Raw genomic sequence first — 9,770 nt, forward strand, 5'->3', positions numbered from 1 at the left:
GTGACATATTAAGCTTTGCAGGTTTCCATGGAGCAGACTGGTAGTTTACAAACAAGGCTCCTCAAAGCTGGTGCTTGGTAAAGATGCCCAGAACTGGCTTGAGGTCTTTCTCCCTGCTTTAACCTGAATATTGATAGATAAATAGATAGATAGATAGTAGATAACTAGATAGATTTACATTCCATAAAAACTTAAAGAAACGTAAGTAAGAATTCTAGAAACTAGTTTATTTATTCCAAGAACAACTTAAGATGACTTACAAAAATGGATACGACACAGCAGGATTGGAGTGGGGCAGAGCAGAGGGGGGGGGGTACAGAGAGAATCTTAAGCAGGTTCCATGCCCAGCAAGGAGCCCAACAGGAGGCTTGATCTCACAACCCCGAGATCATGACCTAAGCCAAAATCAAGAGTTGGATGCCTAACAGACTGAGCCACCCAGGAGCCCCACTGCAAGATTTTTTTAAGTAAAGAAGGAAATGGAAAGAAGGGAAATCGTGGTAGGAAAAGTCAGACGTCACCATGGTAAGGTTCAGGCACTAATGCCCAAGTGGAGGGGCTGGCTGAGGGGTTAGGAAGGAGAGGCTGCACCTGGCAGACATGGTTCCCCAAAGGGTCATGTAGACACAGCCATTCTCTATCTGCAGAATAAGGAGATGTCCCCCTGGGCAGTGCCCTGAGCTCCCGATGGATGCTTGTAGAAAATGAGTGAGAGGAAATGATTGACTTTGGTTAGGCTTGTCCTTCTCTCTCTTGCCCACCATCCTTATCCTCCCCTTCCCCGGAGACCCACAGACCTTTCACAGGCTTGTCCTCTCTCTTGCCCACTCACCTGGCTGTCCGTAGTCCTCCAGCCACAACCCCCTCCCTATACTACCCTACACACGCCAGTCACTCCTCACAAACTATCAGTAAGTGACAAAACCCAGGCTTTCACACCCAAGGACCTCTACTAAATACTAATAGCTACCATTTACACCATGTGTACTCTGTGCCAGGCACTGTTGCAAGCATCTCATGTGCATTGGGTCACTGATTCTCACAACCCTACGTGGGGCATATTGCTATTAACCCCATTTGGCAGATCAAGAAACAGAGGCACGGAGAGATCAAATAACTTGTCACGGACATACAACTGAGGATAGCACAAGATTGGAATCCAGTTTGGCCCTGTGTTTTTACACACTCACCCTCTGGCCTCTGGATCTGCCAACATGTTATAGCTTGCTGGCTGGGGCTGTTACTGAGGCTGAGATCCCAGGTTTTACCCTCAAGGAGGTCTCTCGGCCTCATTCTGGTCCATCTGTTTGGTAGCTGCAGGTGGCACCTTGTGCTCTGTCCAGCATTAATTGATAATGTAGATCCCAAAGGAAACCCCAAGGTTTGAGGGGCTGCAGGAACGCAGCGCAGGCCTTCCTCACAGTGGAAAAAGCAGCTGGCAGGTTGAATATGTGAGACGGCATCATCGCTGATCACTAGTTCAATCTTACTAACACTAATAAGGATCGTGAACATTGCCATTTAGAGCCAGGTGCTGTTCTAGACTTTCGCATTCACGATCTCCTTTCATCCTCAAAGCAGCCGAGCAGGTAGGTATTATTAGTCTCACTATACAGGGGACATTGAGACCTTTGGCAGGTTGAGAGACTCCCCAGAGGGCACAGCCAGCTCCCCCCTTCCTCCTACCAGGCCATGGTACCTCTGCTCCCCACGTGGTCACCACTGTTGTGCCACCTAAACCCACGTGTACAGAAGTTCCTCCATGAGCATTCTTGGGATCTTCCTTTGCTTCAGTTCCTCAAAGCCAGGGTCCTATTCACCAGTTCTCTTTATGCACCCCTTCTCCAACGCCAAGGACCCCCAATGAAGTTCTTCGCAAGGTGAGCTCTAGTCAGATGTTCCAACTTCATGGCTCTGCTTGCATCAGCAGCTGGCATCTCTGGTAGAAATGCAGAATTAAGGAAACAGTCAAAAACCTAGTTTTCTGATCCTTTATCCCTCCCCAAATCTCCTCGCTTGCCTAGACACGCACAAAGCATGTATTTATGCAAACACCCCCAAAACATACCTACAGGTGAGTGTCCAAGACCCAGCCATGTAAACCATTATGCAAATGAGAGGGCGGCTGGTGAGGTGACTGCCAGAGCCATCTGCGTCTCTGTGTGCTCACACCCAGAGAGAACTCAAATACTGGCAGGTCAACCTCACTCCTCCAAGCTCATCCCTGCCCTGATGACTCAGGGAGAAACCATGGAGCAATTTACTCAGCAGCTTCTAAGAGTGGCCTCTTCACTACCCTGCCAACCCTCCTGCACCCCCACCTGCACCTGGCGTGGGCAGGGAGAGGTGATAATAAATGGGCTGTTACCAGCTGTCATTGCTGGGCAGCAAAATGACTGCTCAGCCTGGTTCAGGAAAACACACTCCCCTCCCTGCGAGTGATCCCCTGGGCATGCAGGGGCACGAGAAGGAAACGGGTGCCGGGTCTGGCTTCAGTCTCAGGATGAGGATGAGTCTCAGGCGTCATGAATCTGGATGGTGAAGACTGTGACAATATAGCACCAAAGTTCCCTTTTCTACCATCCCAGAGGAAACGAATTCCTAAGCAAACAAATTCAATTATTTGTGCACGTATTCCATGCATATAGGGAGCACACCCAGTGAGGACCAGGGGAATATATAATCAGTCCGCCCATGAGAGAGACTCAGGCATTTCCAAGCTGTTCAAAGGCCCTGTGGTCCAGCAGGAAAACACACTCATGATTCTCAGTGTTTTCCTCTTCGGTGGAGCAGATCCACGGGATCCTCTTAGTTAACCCTCTGTAGCTCCACTCAGTGAAAATACATCCATTTGGAAGAAGCAAAAGCCCTTGTACTTTGCAATACTTAAATAATTTACCTTCTAAAAACTCAGACTACGCTCCCTACCTCAACAATTCTGAATTAATGAGATGACCCGAAAGAACGATTTTTTAAAAAACCACAGGGGCTTTGGAAGGTATTAAGCCCTTGCCACTCAGTTTTGTCCACAGACCGGCAGCATTGGCATCACCTGGGAACTTGTGAGAAACACAGACTCTGTGGCCCTCCTGGGTCAGGATCCCGTTTCTTCCAGGGCACACTGAAGCCAGGTTGGGTATTATCTTTACGGGCAGTGACCTTCCTTGGGGAGTTTCGCTTTGCTCCAAATGCTACCAGAGGCCGGTCATCTCTGAGCACGTGCCGTGTTCTGGAGGCAGCCAGTTCTGGGCTCTGTTGAGGATGAGGGGAGCAGAGAGAGAACAACCTGAGGCATGGAAGGACAGAGCACCTGGCAGGGAGTGCACACCATGACCTTGGCATGTAGGTGGGGAGGTGCAGGGAGGGGAGGAAGCCCAGAAAGCAGATTCTCCTAGGGGGCAGGGGGTTGCGGGGGTGGGGTGGTGGTGGTGGTGTGCACCCCTGTGAGGGGAAGCACTTGTCTTTGGCACAAGCAGTAGGAATGGAAAAGAGAAGCTCCTTCGGGATGAGCACAGTGATCCACAAGGTCTCTATTTCAGCCCAGCCCTTGGGCGGTGGAGGGGCTGGCAGTGGGGGTGAGGGTGGGAGGTTAGGAGCTAGGGATCAGTCAAAGGCAAAGCCAGGCTGAGAGCTGGGCCAAGCCCCAATTCATAGCTCCTGGAGTGTCTGCTCCTGACTCACCCTAAGAGAGAATATGAGAGAAAAGGCCGTGTTCCATGGATGAGGAGATAAGCCCGGGGCTTCTGAGCTTCCAGCTGACAGAGCAAAGAAAGACAAGGGCAGATCAGGGCTGGCACTGACCTAAGACCACCCATGCCAACTGCTGCACAGGAAGCAGTTAACCAGCCAGAGGCAGGCGCCGGGCTTCCTGAGTGCCCCAGACTGCAGGGACATGTACTGAGCACTTTGAGCTCCCCGTTGAATTTCTCTTTCTTAACTGTAGGGGATGGTGGCAGCGCTCACAAAGCCCTTCACAGTCTCCTGTCTCTCCACCCTTGAATCCTTGGCGCAGTTGAGAGACGTCAACGGTCCTTTCACCAGCTTTATGTACCTCTGTGATAAATTTTACATGTAGTCTATCAATTCCTTTGGAACTCTTCTCTACTCTAACTCGGTAGCTGAGTCAAAACCTTAACACTACATCTTGTGGTATGTGTAACAGAAAAAAAAGACTAGGCAGACCCTCAGGGTTTATCAATATTGGTTCAGTAAATTATAGACATCCATCCTTGGAATATTATGCAGTGGTTAAAAAGAATGAGGTCTGTCCCAGTGTGTGAGATGGTATCCAAGATGTATTACATGAAAAAGCAGGTATCTAGTATTGTCTTATTTGTATCTAAAAGGAGACATATGCTCACAGATATGTCGTTATGCATAGAGTATTTCTGGATGTACATATTAGAAACTGGATTGTTGGCTGTTTCTAGGTGCCTGAAGGTCAGAGTGGAGAAAGAAGACTTCGTTTTTACTGCACACCATTTGGTATTCCTGAATTTCTCTGTGTGTGTACATATATTTTTCTGTGTATATATAATATCTATATTATATATATGCACATATTACACTTTCAACTCCCAAAGAATTATAGAGTCATTTAAAACGGTGATTATGAAGATTAACATGGAAAATTTTATGACATAATGTTAAGTGAAAAGGGCAAGATTCAAAGTCATTATGTGCATTCTGATTTCAATCACATGAAGATAAGGAGATGAACAAAATTTGAGAGCAGTTTTATCATAGTGCTGGGATTTTCCGTACTTAGAAAAATCAACAACAAAGTGGAGTTATAATTTGTTATAATATAATAAATATAATTTATAAGTGCACATTTGGATGAATTTTGACAAATTTATATACCCACATAACCATCACTACAATCAAGTTATGGAACATTTCCAGCATCCCAAAAAGTTTCCTTGAACCCCAACCCATTCAATCCTGGGATCAGTTCCACAATCAATGATGTGTTTTTCTGTCACTATGAATTACACTTGGCTTTTCTAGAGTTTCACATTAAGGAAATCATATAGTATGTGCTCTTTTTGTGTCCTGGCTTTTCTTTTGCTCAGCACATTGATTGTATCCATCCTCCCCTTCTTCCTTAGTAACCAAACCCTCAGCAATGTACCCAGCTAAAAGACTATACCTCCTAACCCTCCTTGCGATTAGATATGACCATATGATGAAATTATTGTCAACAAAACATAATTAAAATGGTATTTTGGAAAGTCTCTGTAAAAGTGAGAGGCAGATACCTAGTTTCTTTTCTTCCCCTTTCTCTTGTTGTTGGCCTTGAATATGGACCTGATGAATGGAACTCCAGCAGCCATCCTGGAATATGAAGTGACCTTAAGGATAATCAGAAAAGGAAAAAGAGCCTGGGTCTTTGATGACACAATGGCCATACCAGCTTGACTCCCTTCCCCTCAGACAGCTTTTACATGGAAAAATATGTATCTTGTTTAAGCACAGATGTTTGGGCTTTTCTGCTAAATATGTACTTGAAACTAACTCTAATTATGCCCTAAGCCTTCTAGCGCAAGTTGATTTTTTAAACAAATTATGCATATGTTTGATTAAAAATTTAATTTTAATATTAAAAATAAATCTTTCTACCAAAATCTGACAAAAATAGTTCAAGAAAAACATCACAGACCACTATTTCTCATGAACATAGTTGCAAACATCTTTAACAAAATGTTGGCAAATTGAATCCAGCAATATACCAAAAGAGTAATGTACCATGACCAAATGGGGTGTACCACAGGAATGAAAGTTTGATTCGACATTCAAAAATAAACCAATGTAATTGACCATATTAACAGAATAAAAGATTTTTTAAAATCGAACCATCGTCTCAATAGATGCAGAAAAAATCATTTGAAAAAATTCAATATTCTCTCATGGCTAAAAACTCTCAGTAGACTAAAAATAGAAGTGAACTTCTCAACTTGATAAAGGGTAATTCTGAAACAAAAAATAAAAACAAAAAAACCCTATAGCTAGCAACATACTTAATGGTGAAAGACTGAACGCTTTCCCTTAACATAGGGAACGGTGAAGAGATGACTGCTTTTAACACAACTATTAAATATTGTGCTGAAGTCCTTAGTCAATGTATAAAACAAGAAGAATTAAAAGGCACAAAATTTGGAAAGGAAAAAGTAAAACTTTCTCTATTTACAGGCAACATGATTGTCTATGTAGAAAACCCTAAGAATATTAAAAACAAACAAGAAAACCAATCCAATTGGACTTAATAAGTGAATTTAGCAAGGTAAAAGGATACAAGATCAATACACAAAAACGAGTACACCAGCAAAACAGATGATTGGGAAAGTATAATCTTATAAATCCTATTTATAAAAACATCAGAAAGCATGTAATACTTAGGGGGAAATTTAATGAACCATGTGCAAAACGTCTATGTTGAATATTATAAAACACAGAATATGTTTTAAAACATTATATATAAGCTGAGAGAAATTAAAGAATGCTTAAATAAATGAATAGATATATCATATTCATGGATTGGAATACTCAATATTACTAAGATGCTAAATCTCCCCAATTGGATCCATAGATGCAGTGTAATCCTATTTGAACACAGCTGTGGTTTTCAGACATTGATGAGGTGATTGTAAATTTTTTTTAAAGATTTTATTTATTTATTCATGAGAGACACAGAGAGAGAGAGAGAGAGAGACAGAAGCAGAGGGAGAAGCAGGCTCCATGCAGGGAGCCCGATGTGGGACTCCAGCATCACGCCCTGGGCGGAAGGCCGGCACTAAACCGCTGAGCCACCCAAGGATCCCGGTGATTGTAAATTTATATGGAATTTTTAAGATCATACAATGAATCTAAAATAGAATAAAACAAAGCCAATGCTGTAACAGAGACAGCAGAGAGGGAGGAAGAATAGTGCCTATCAGGTAACTCAGAAGCTCCTCGAGCGAGACACTATTTGAAATGCTAGTTGAGGACGCCTGGGTGGCTCCTTCGGCTCAGAGCATGATCCTTGGAGTCCCGGGATCAAGTCCCACATCGGGCTGCCTGCATGGAGCCTACTTTCCTCTCTGCCTGTGTCTCTGCCCCTCATTCTCTCTCTCTCTCTCTCTCTTTCTCTCTCATGAATAAATGGAGCTAGTTGAAAGGTGACTAAGTACTTATCAGTTGGAGACATTCATGGGAGGCATTGATCTACTTAGGTTTTCCTGATCATAAGGAATTGAAATGCATCACATTTAGTTAAATGAAAGACTTGCCCAGAAGATAAAGTCTCATAGAAATCCTAAGAGACTCCTTGTAGATTCTGAGCTTGGAGGGTAGTCCTGGATCTGAGGCTCCTCTCCTGGCGTCAGCAGCCACAGCCCCTAAATCTTTATTGTGGTCTCCTGTCTGTGTCCCTCTTCTCGTGGCTCCTCCTACCATCTGCTTTATTCTCTCTATACCTCCAGGTATGAAGCTAGAAGGATAGGTTAAAACCAGATGGCCAAAGGCTTTGTTTGGCCAGATAGGTTGGTTTTGATCATTGTAGCCACTGAAGCTTTTTAAACAAGAGAAGCAACTGCTCAGATTTGGCTTTGGGGCAGATAATTCCATTGGTGTGTGAAAGAGACTAGAGGCAGAAGACCAAGGAAGGAAGTATTCCCAGTAGGAGATAATAAAGCTCAAAAGCAGTGGAACTCAGTGAATATGGGATTTGGATAGTAGCAAGATACATCCTACCCTGGTTGAAAATTCCTCTATCTCCTTAAGAAACAGAGGGAAGGAGCATTAAAGCATCTGCATTTTGCAAAAACCCCCCAGTTGATCTTGGTTGAGAATGACTAGTCCAGACGAAGTGGCATCTATGGGGACTGAGTGAGAACAGAGGGATGGATTTAGGGACCACCAGACTTGGTGGGAGGAGTCCAGGTGACTCTGTAGTTTCTAGCAGAGGAAGCTGAGCAGATAATAGCTTCATTTTCCTGGCCTTGAGAAACAAAACGCAAACTAGGTTTATATATGGGACTGGAGGTGAGAGAGGTGGAGAGAATGTGGGTGCACGTCCCACAGAGAGCTCAGGAGTCCGTCACACTGACAGTACCAGCAGGCAGTGCCCAGAGACGGGCCGACTTCAGCCAGCCCTTTAGCTTTGCCTCCACGCCACAGGCCGAGTCTTAGACTCTGAGCAAGAACAAAGCAACTTTCTCCTTGGTTGGACTGTGAAGGGGGTAGCGTTAGTTAGCATGGACTTCGTTAGCGCCTTGGCTTAGGATGCTGGAACAAATTGCACCAGCAGATCCGTCAGGTTCCAGGATTCCACCCTGACGGTTCTTCCGAAGAGACTTTAATGAAGGGACAATTGACAGAGATGTGGGGAGGATTTCAGGCTGGGGGGGGGGGGCAACGAGACACATGGAGGCACCAAAGGATTTCAAGCCGTTACTGCATCTAGGCCTGAGGAGGCAGAGGGAAAGGATGGCACTACTGAGGCCCGGGGGGGACAGGGCTGTGCAGAAGATGCTAGAGTCACAGAGGAAGCTGCCGCTGCCAGAACCAAGGCTCCGAATCAGGAGGGACGAGCAAGAAACAGCCCTGCCAACCTCTCCCTGCGTTCACACCCCAGTGTCATACCAGTGCCTCCCCTGGGTGAGCCAGTTGGAGCTAAGCCATGCGGGGGGTGCAGGAAGGAGGGATCCTCCTGCAGACACCGAGGGGCAGAGGAGGGTGGAGGCTGGATCAGGTGTATAGGTTTAGGGGGCACATGAGATGCACCAGCATAAGCGCATCCCCCGAGCAGAGCCTGAGGGAGGCAGCAGCTTGTGGAACTCTGTGGAAGAACAGAAAAGAAACCGCACCACAGGCAGTCAAGACAAGAGACTGGGATCCCTGACAGCCCGGACCTGCCACCTGCTGCCACACCCCGAAGGTCCCGGGGGGCACACCTCAGGGCCACACCGCGGCCGTCCTGGCCTGGGCTGCCTCGCCCTGAGAGAAGGGGTAGGTGGGACCAGGGGGCTTTCGAAGCCTTCCAGTCGGGTCCCTGGGCCCTGCGACCCGGGGCTGGCACCGGGTCCCCACTGCCCGCTGGGCACCGAGTGCCACCCCGGGCAGCGCCAGGGGATCTGGCACCAGCTGGGCCCCAGGGGTGCTCCTCTCTTCCAGCGAAGCCCTGGGACGTGCAGAGTCAACCAGGGACTTTCTTAAACGTATTTTTCACTGTGATGAGGTACATTCAAAAAGAAAGAAGAGTGTATTCATCTCCAGAAAGCAGCAGCTCCGCGGACCCGCGCCGCCAGGCTCCAGGTCCTGTGCCCCCCGCTCGGTTCCTGATAACTGAAGATGAAACTTGAACAGCAAAAGGGAAGTCTCCTGTCTCCTACAGGGTATCAAATCCTGTTTCTACATGGTTTCAGTTCTTAAAGACACAGGATTCCATATTTTCTCACCCAAGAGGCTGGAAGGCCAAGAATGTTCGCTGACCACCAACCACATTTGTTCGAGGCCCCTGGGGGGGGCAGTGTGCTGGGGGGGGGGTGAGATGGAAGTGCGCTGCAGAGCCTGCGGCCGGCCTGCGAAAGGGGTCTGCAGGTTAGTGAAATGCCTCATCATCTTTCTCCTTATTAATATAAAGAAGAGGTCTGGGTGAGTGCACAGATTTGCTCAGCCTCGATCTGGGGCCCTTAGCGCGCTTCTAAAGCTTTTACTTTCCTAGTTCCTAGGGGCGGGGGGGGGGGGGGGGGCAGATGACTCATCATTTTCTTTTGGAGGTGGGAAGA

The 9,770-nt window shown here is 46.5% G+C and overlaps 1 long non-coding RNA gene across 2 annotated transcripts; it reads right to left on the bottom strand.

Annotated features, from left to right (window-relative positions):
- Positions 1-206: 206 nt before the first annotated feature.
- Positions 207-5,875, bottom strand: LOC106559002. 2 transcript variants are annotated; one of them, XR_005361937.1, is made up of 3 exons: positions 5,262-5,875; positions 3,053-3,252; positions 207-1,939 (listed from the first exon to the last, which is right to left on the bottom strand). It is a non-coding gene; the product is annotated as an uncharacterized LOC106559002 (long non-coding RNA). The 2 variants fall into 2 exon arrangements; XR_005361938.1 differs by lacking the exon at positions 5,262-5,875 and adding an exon at positions 3,682-4,330.
- Between the last annotated feature and the right edge of the window lie 3,895 nt (positions 5,876-9,770).

Source organism: Canis lupus, chromosome 7, assembly GCF_011100685.1.
Source record: "Canis lupus familiaris isolate Mischka breed German Shepherd chromosome 7, alternate assembly UU_Cfam_GSD_1.0, whole genome shotgun sequence".
In the NCBI taxonomy this organism is placed as follows: Eukaryota; Metazoa; Chordata; class Mammalia; order Carnivora; family Canidae; genus Canis; species Canis lupus.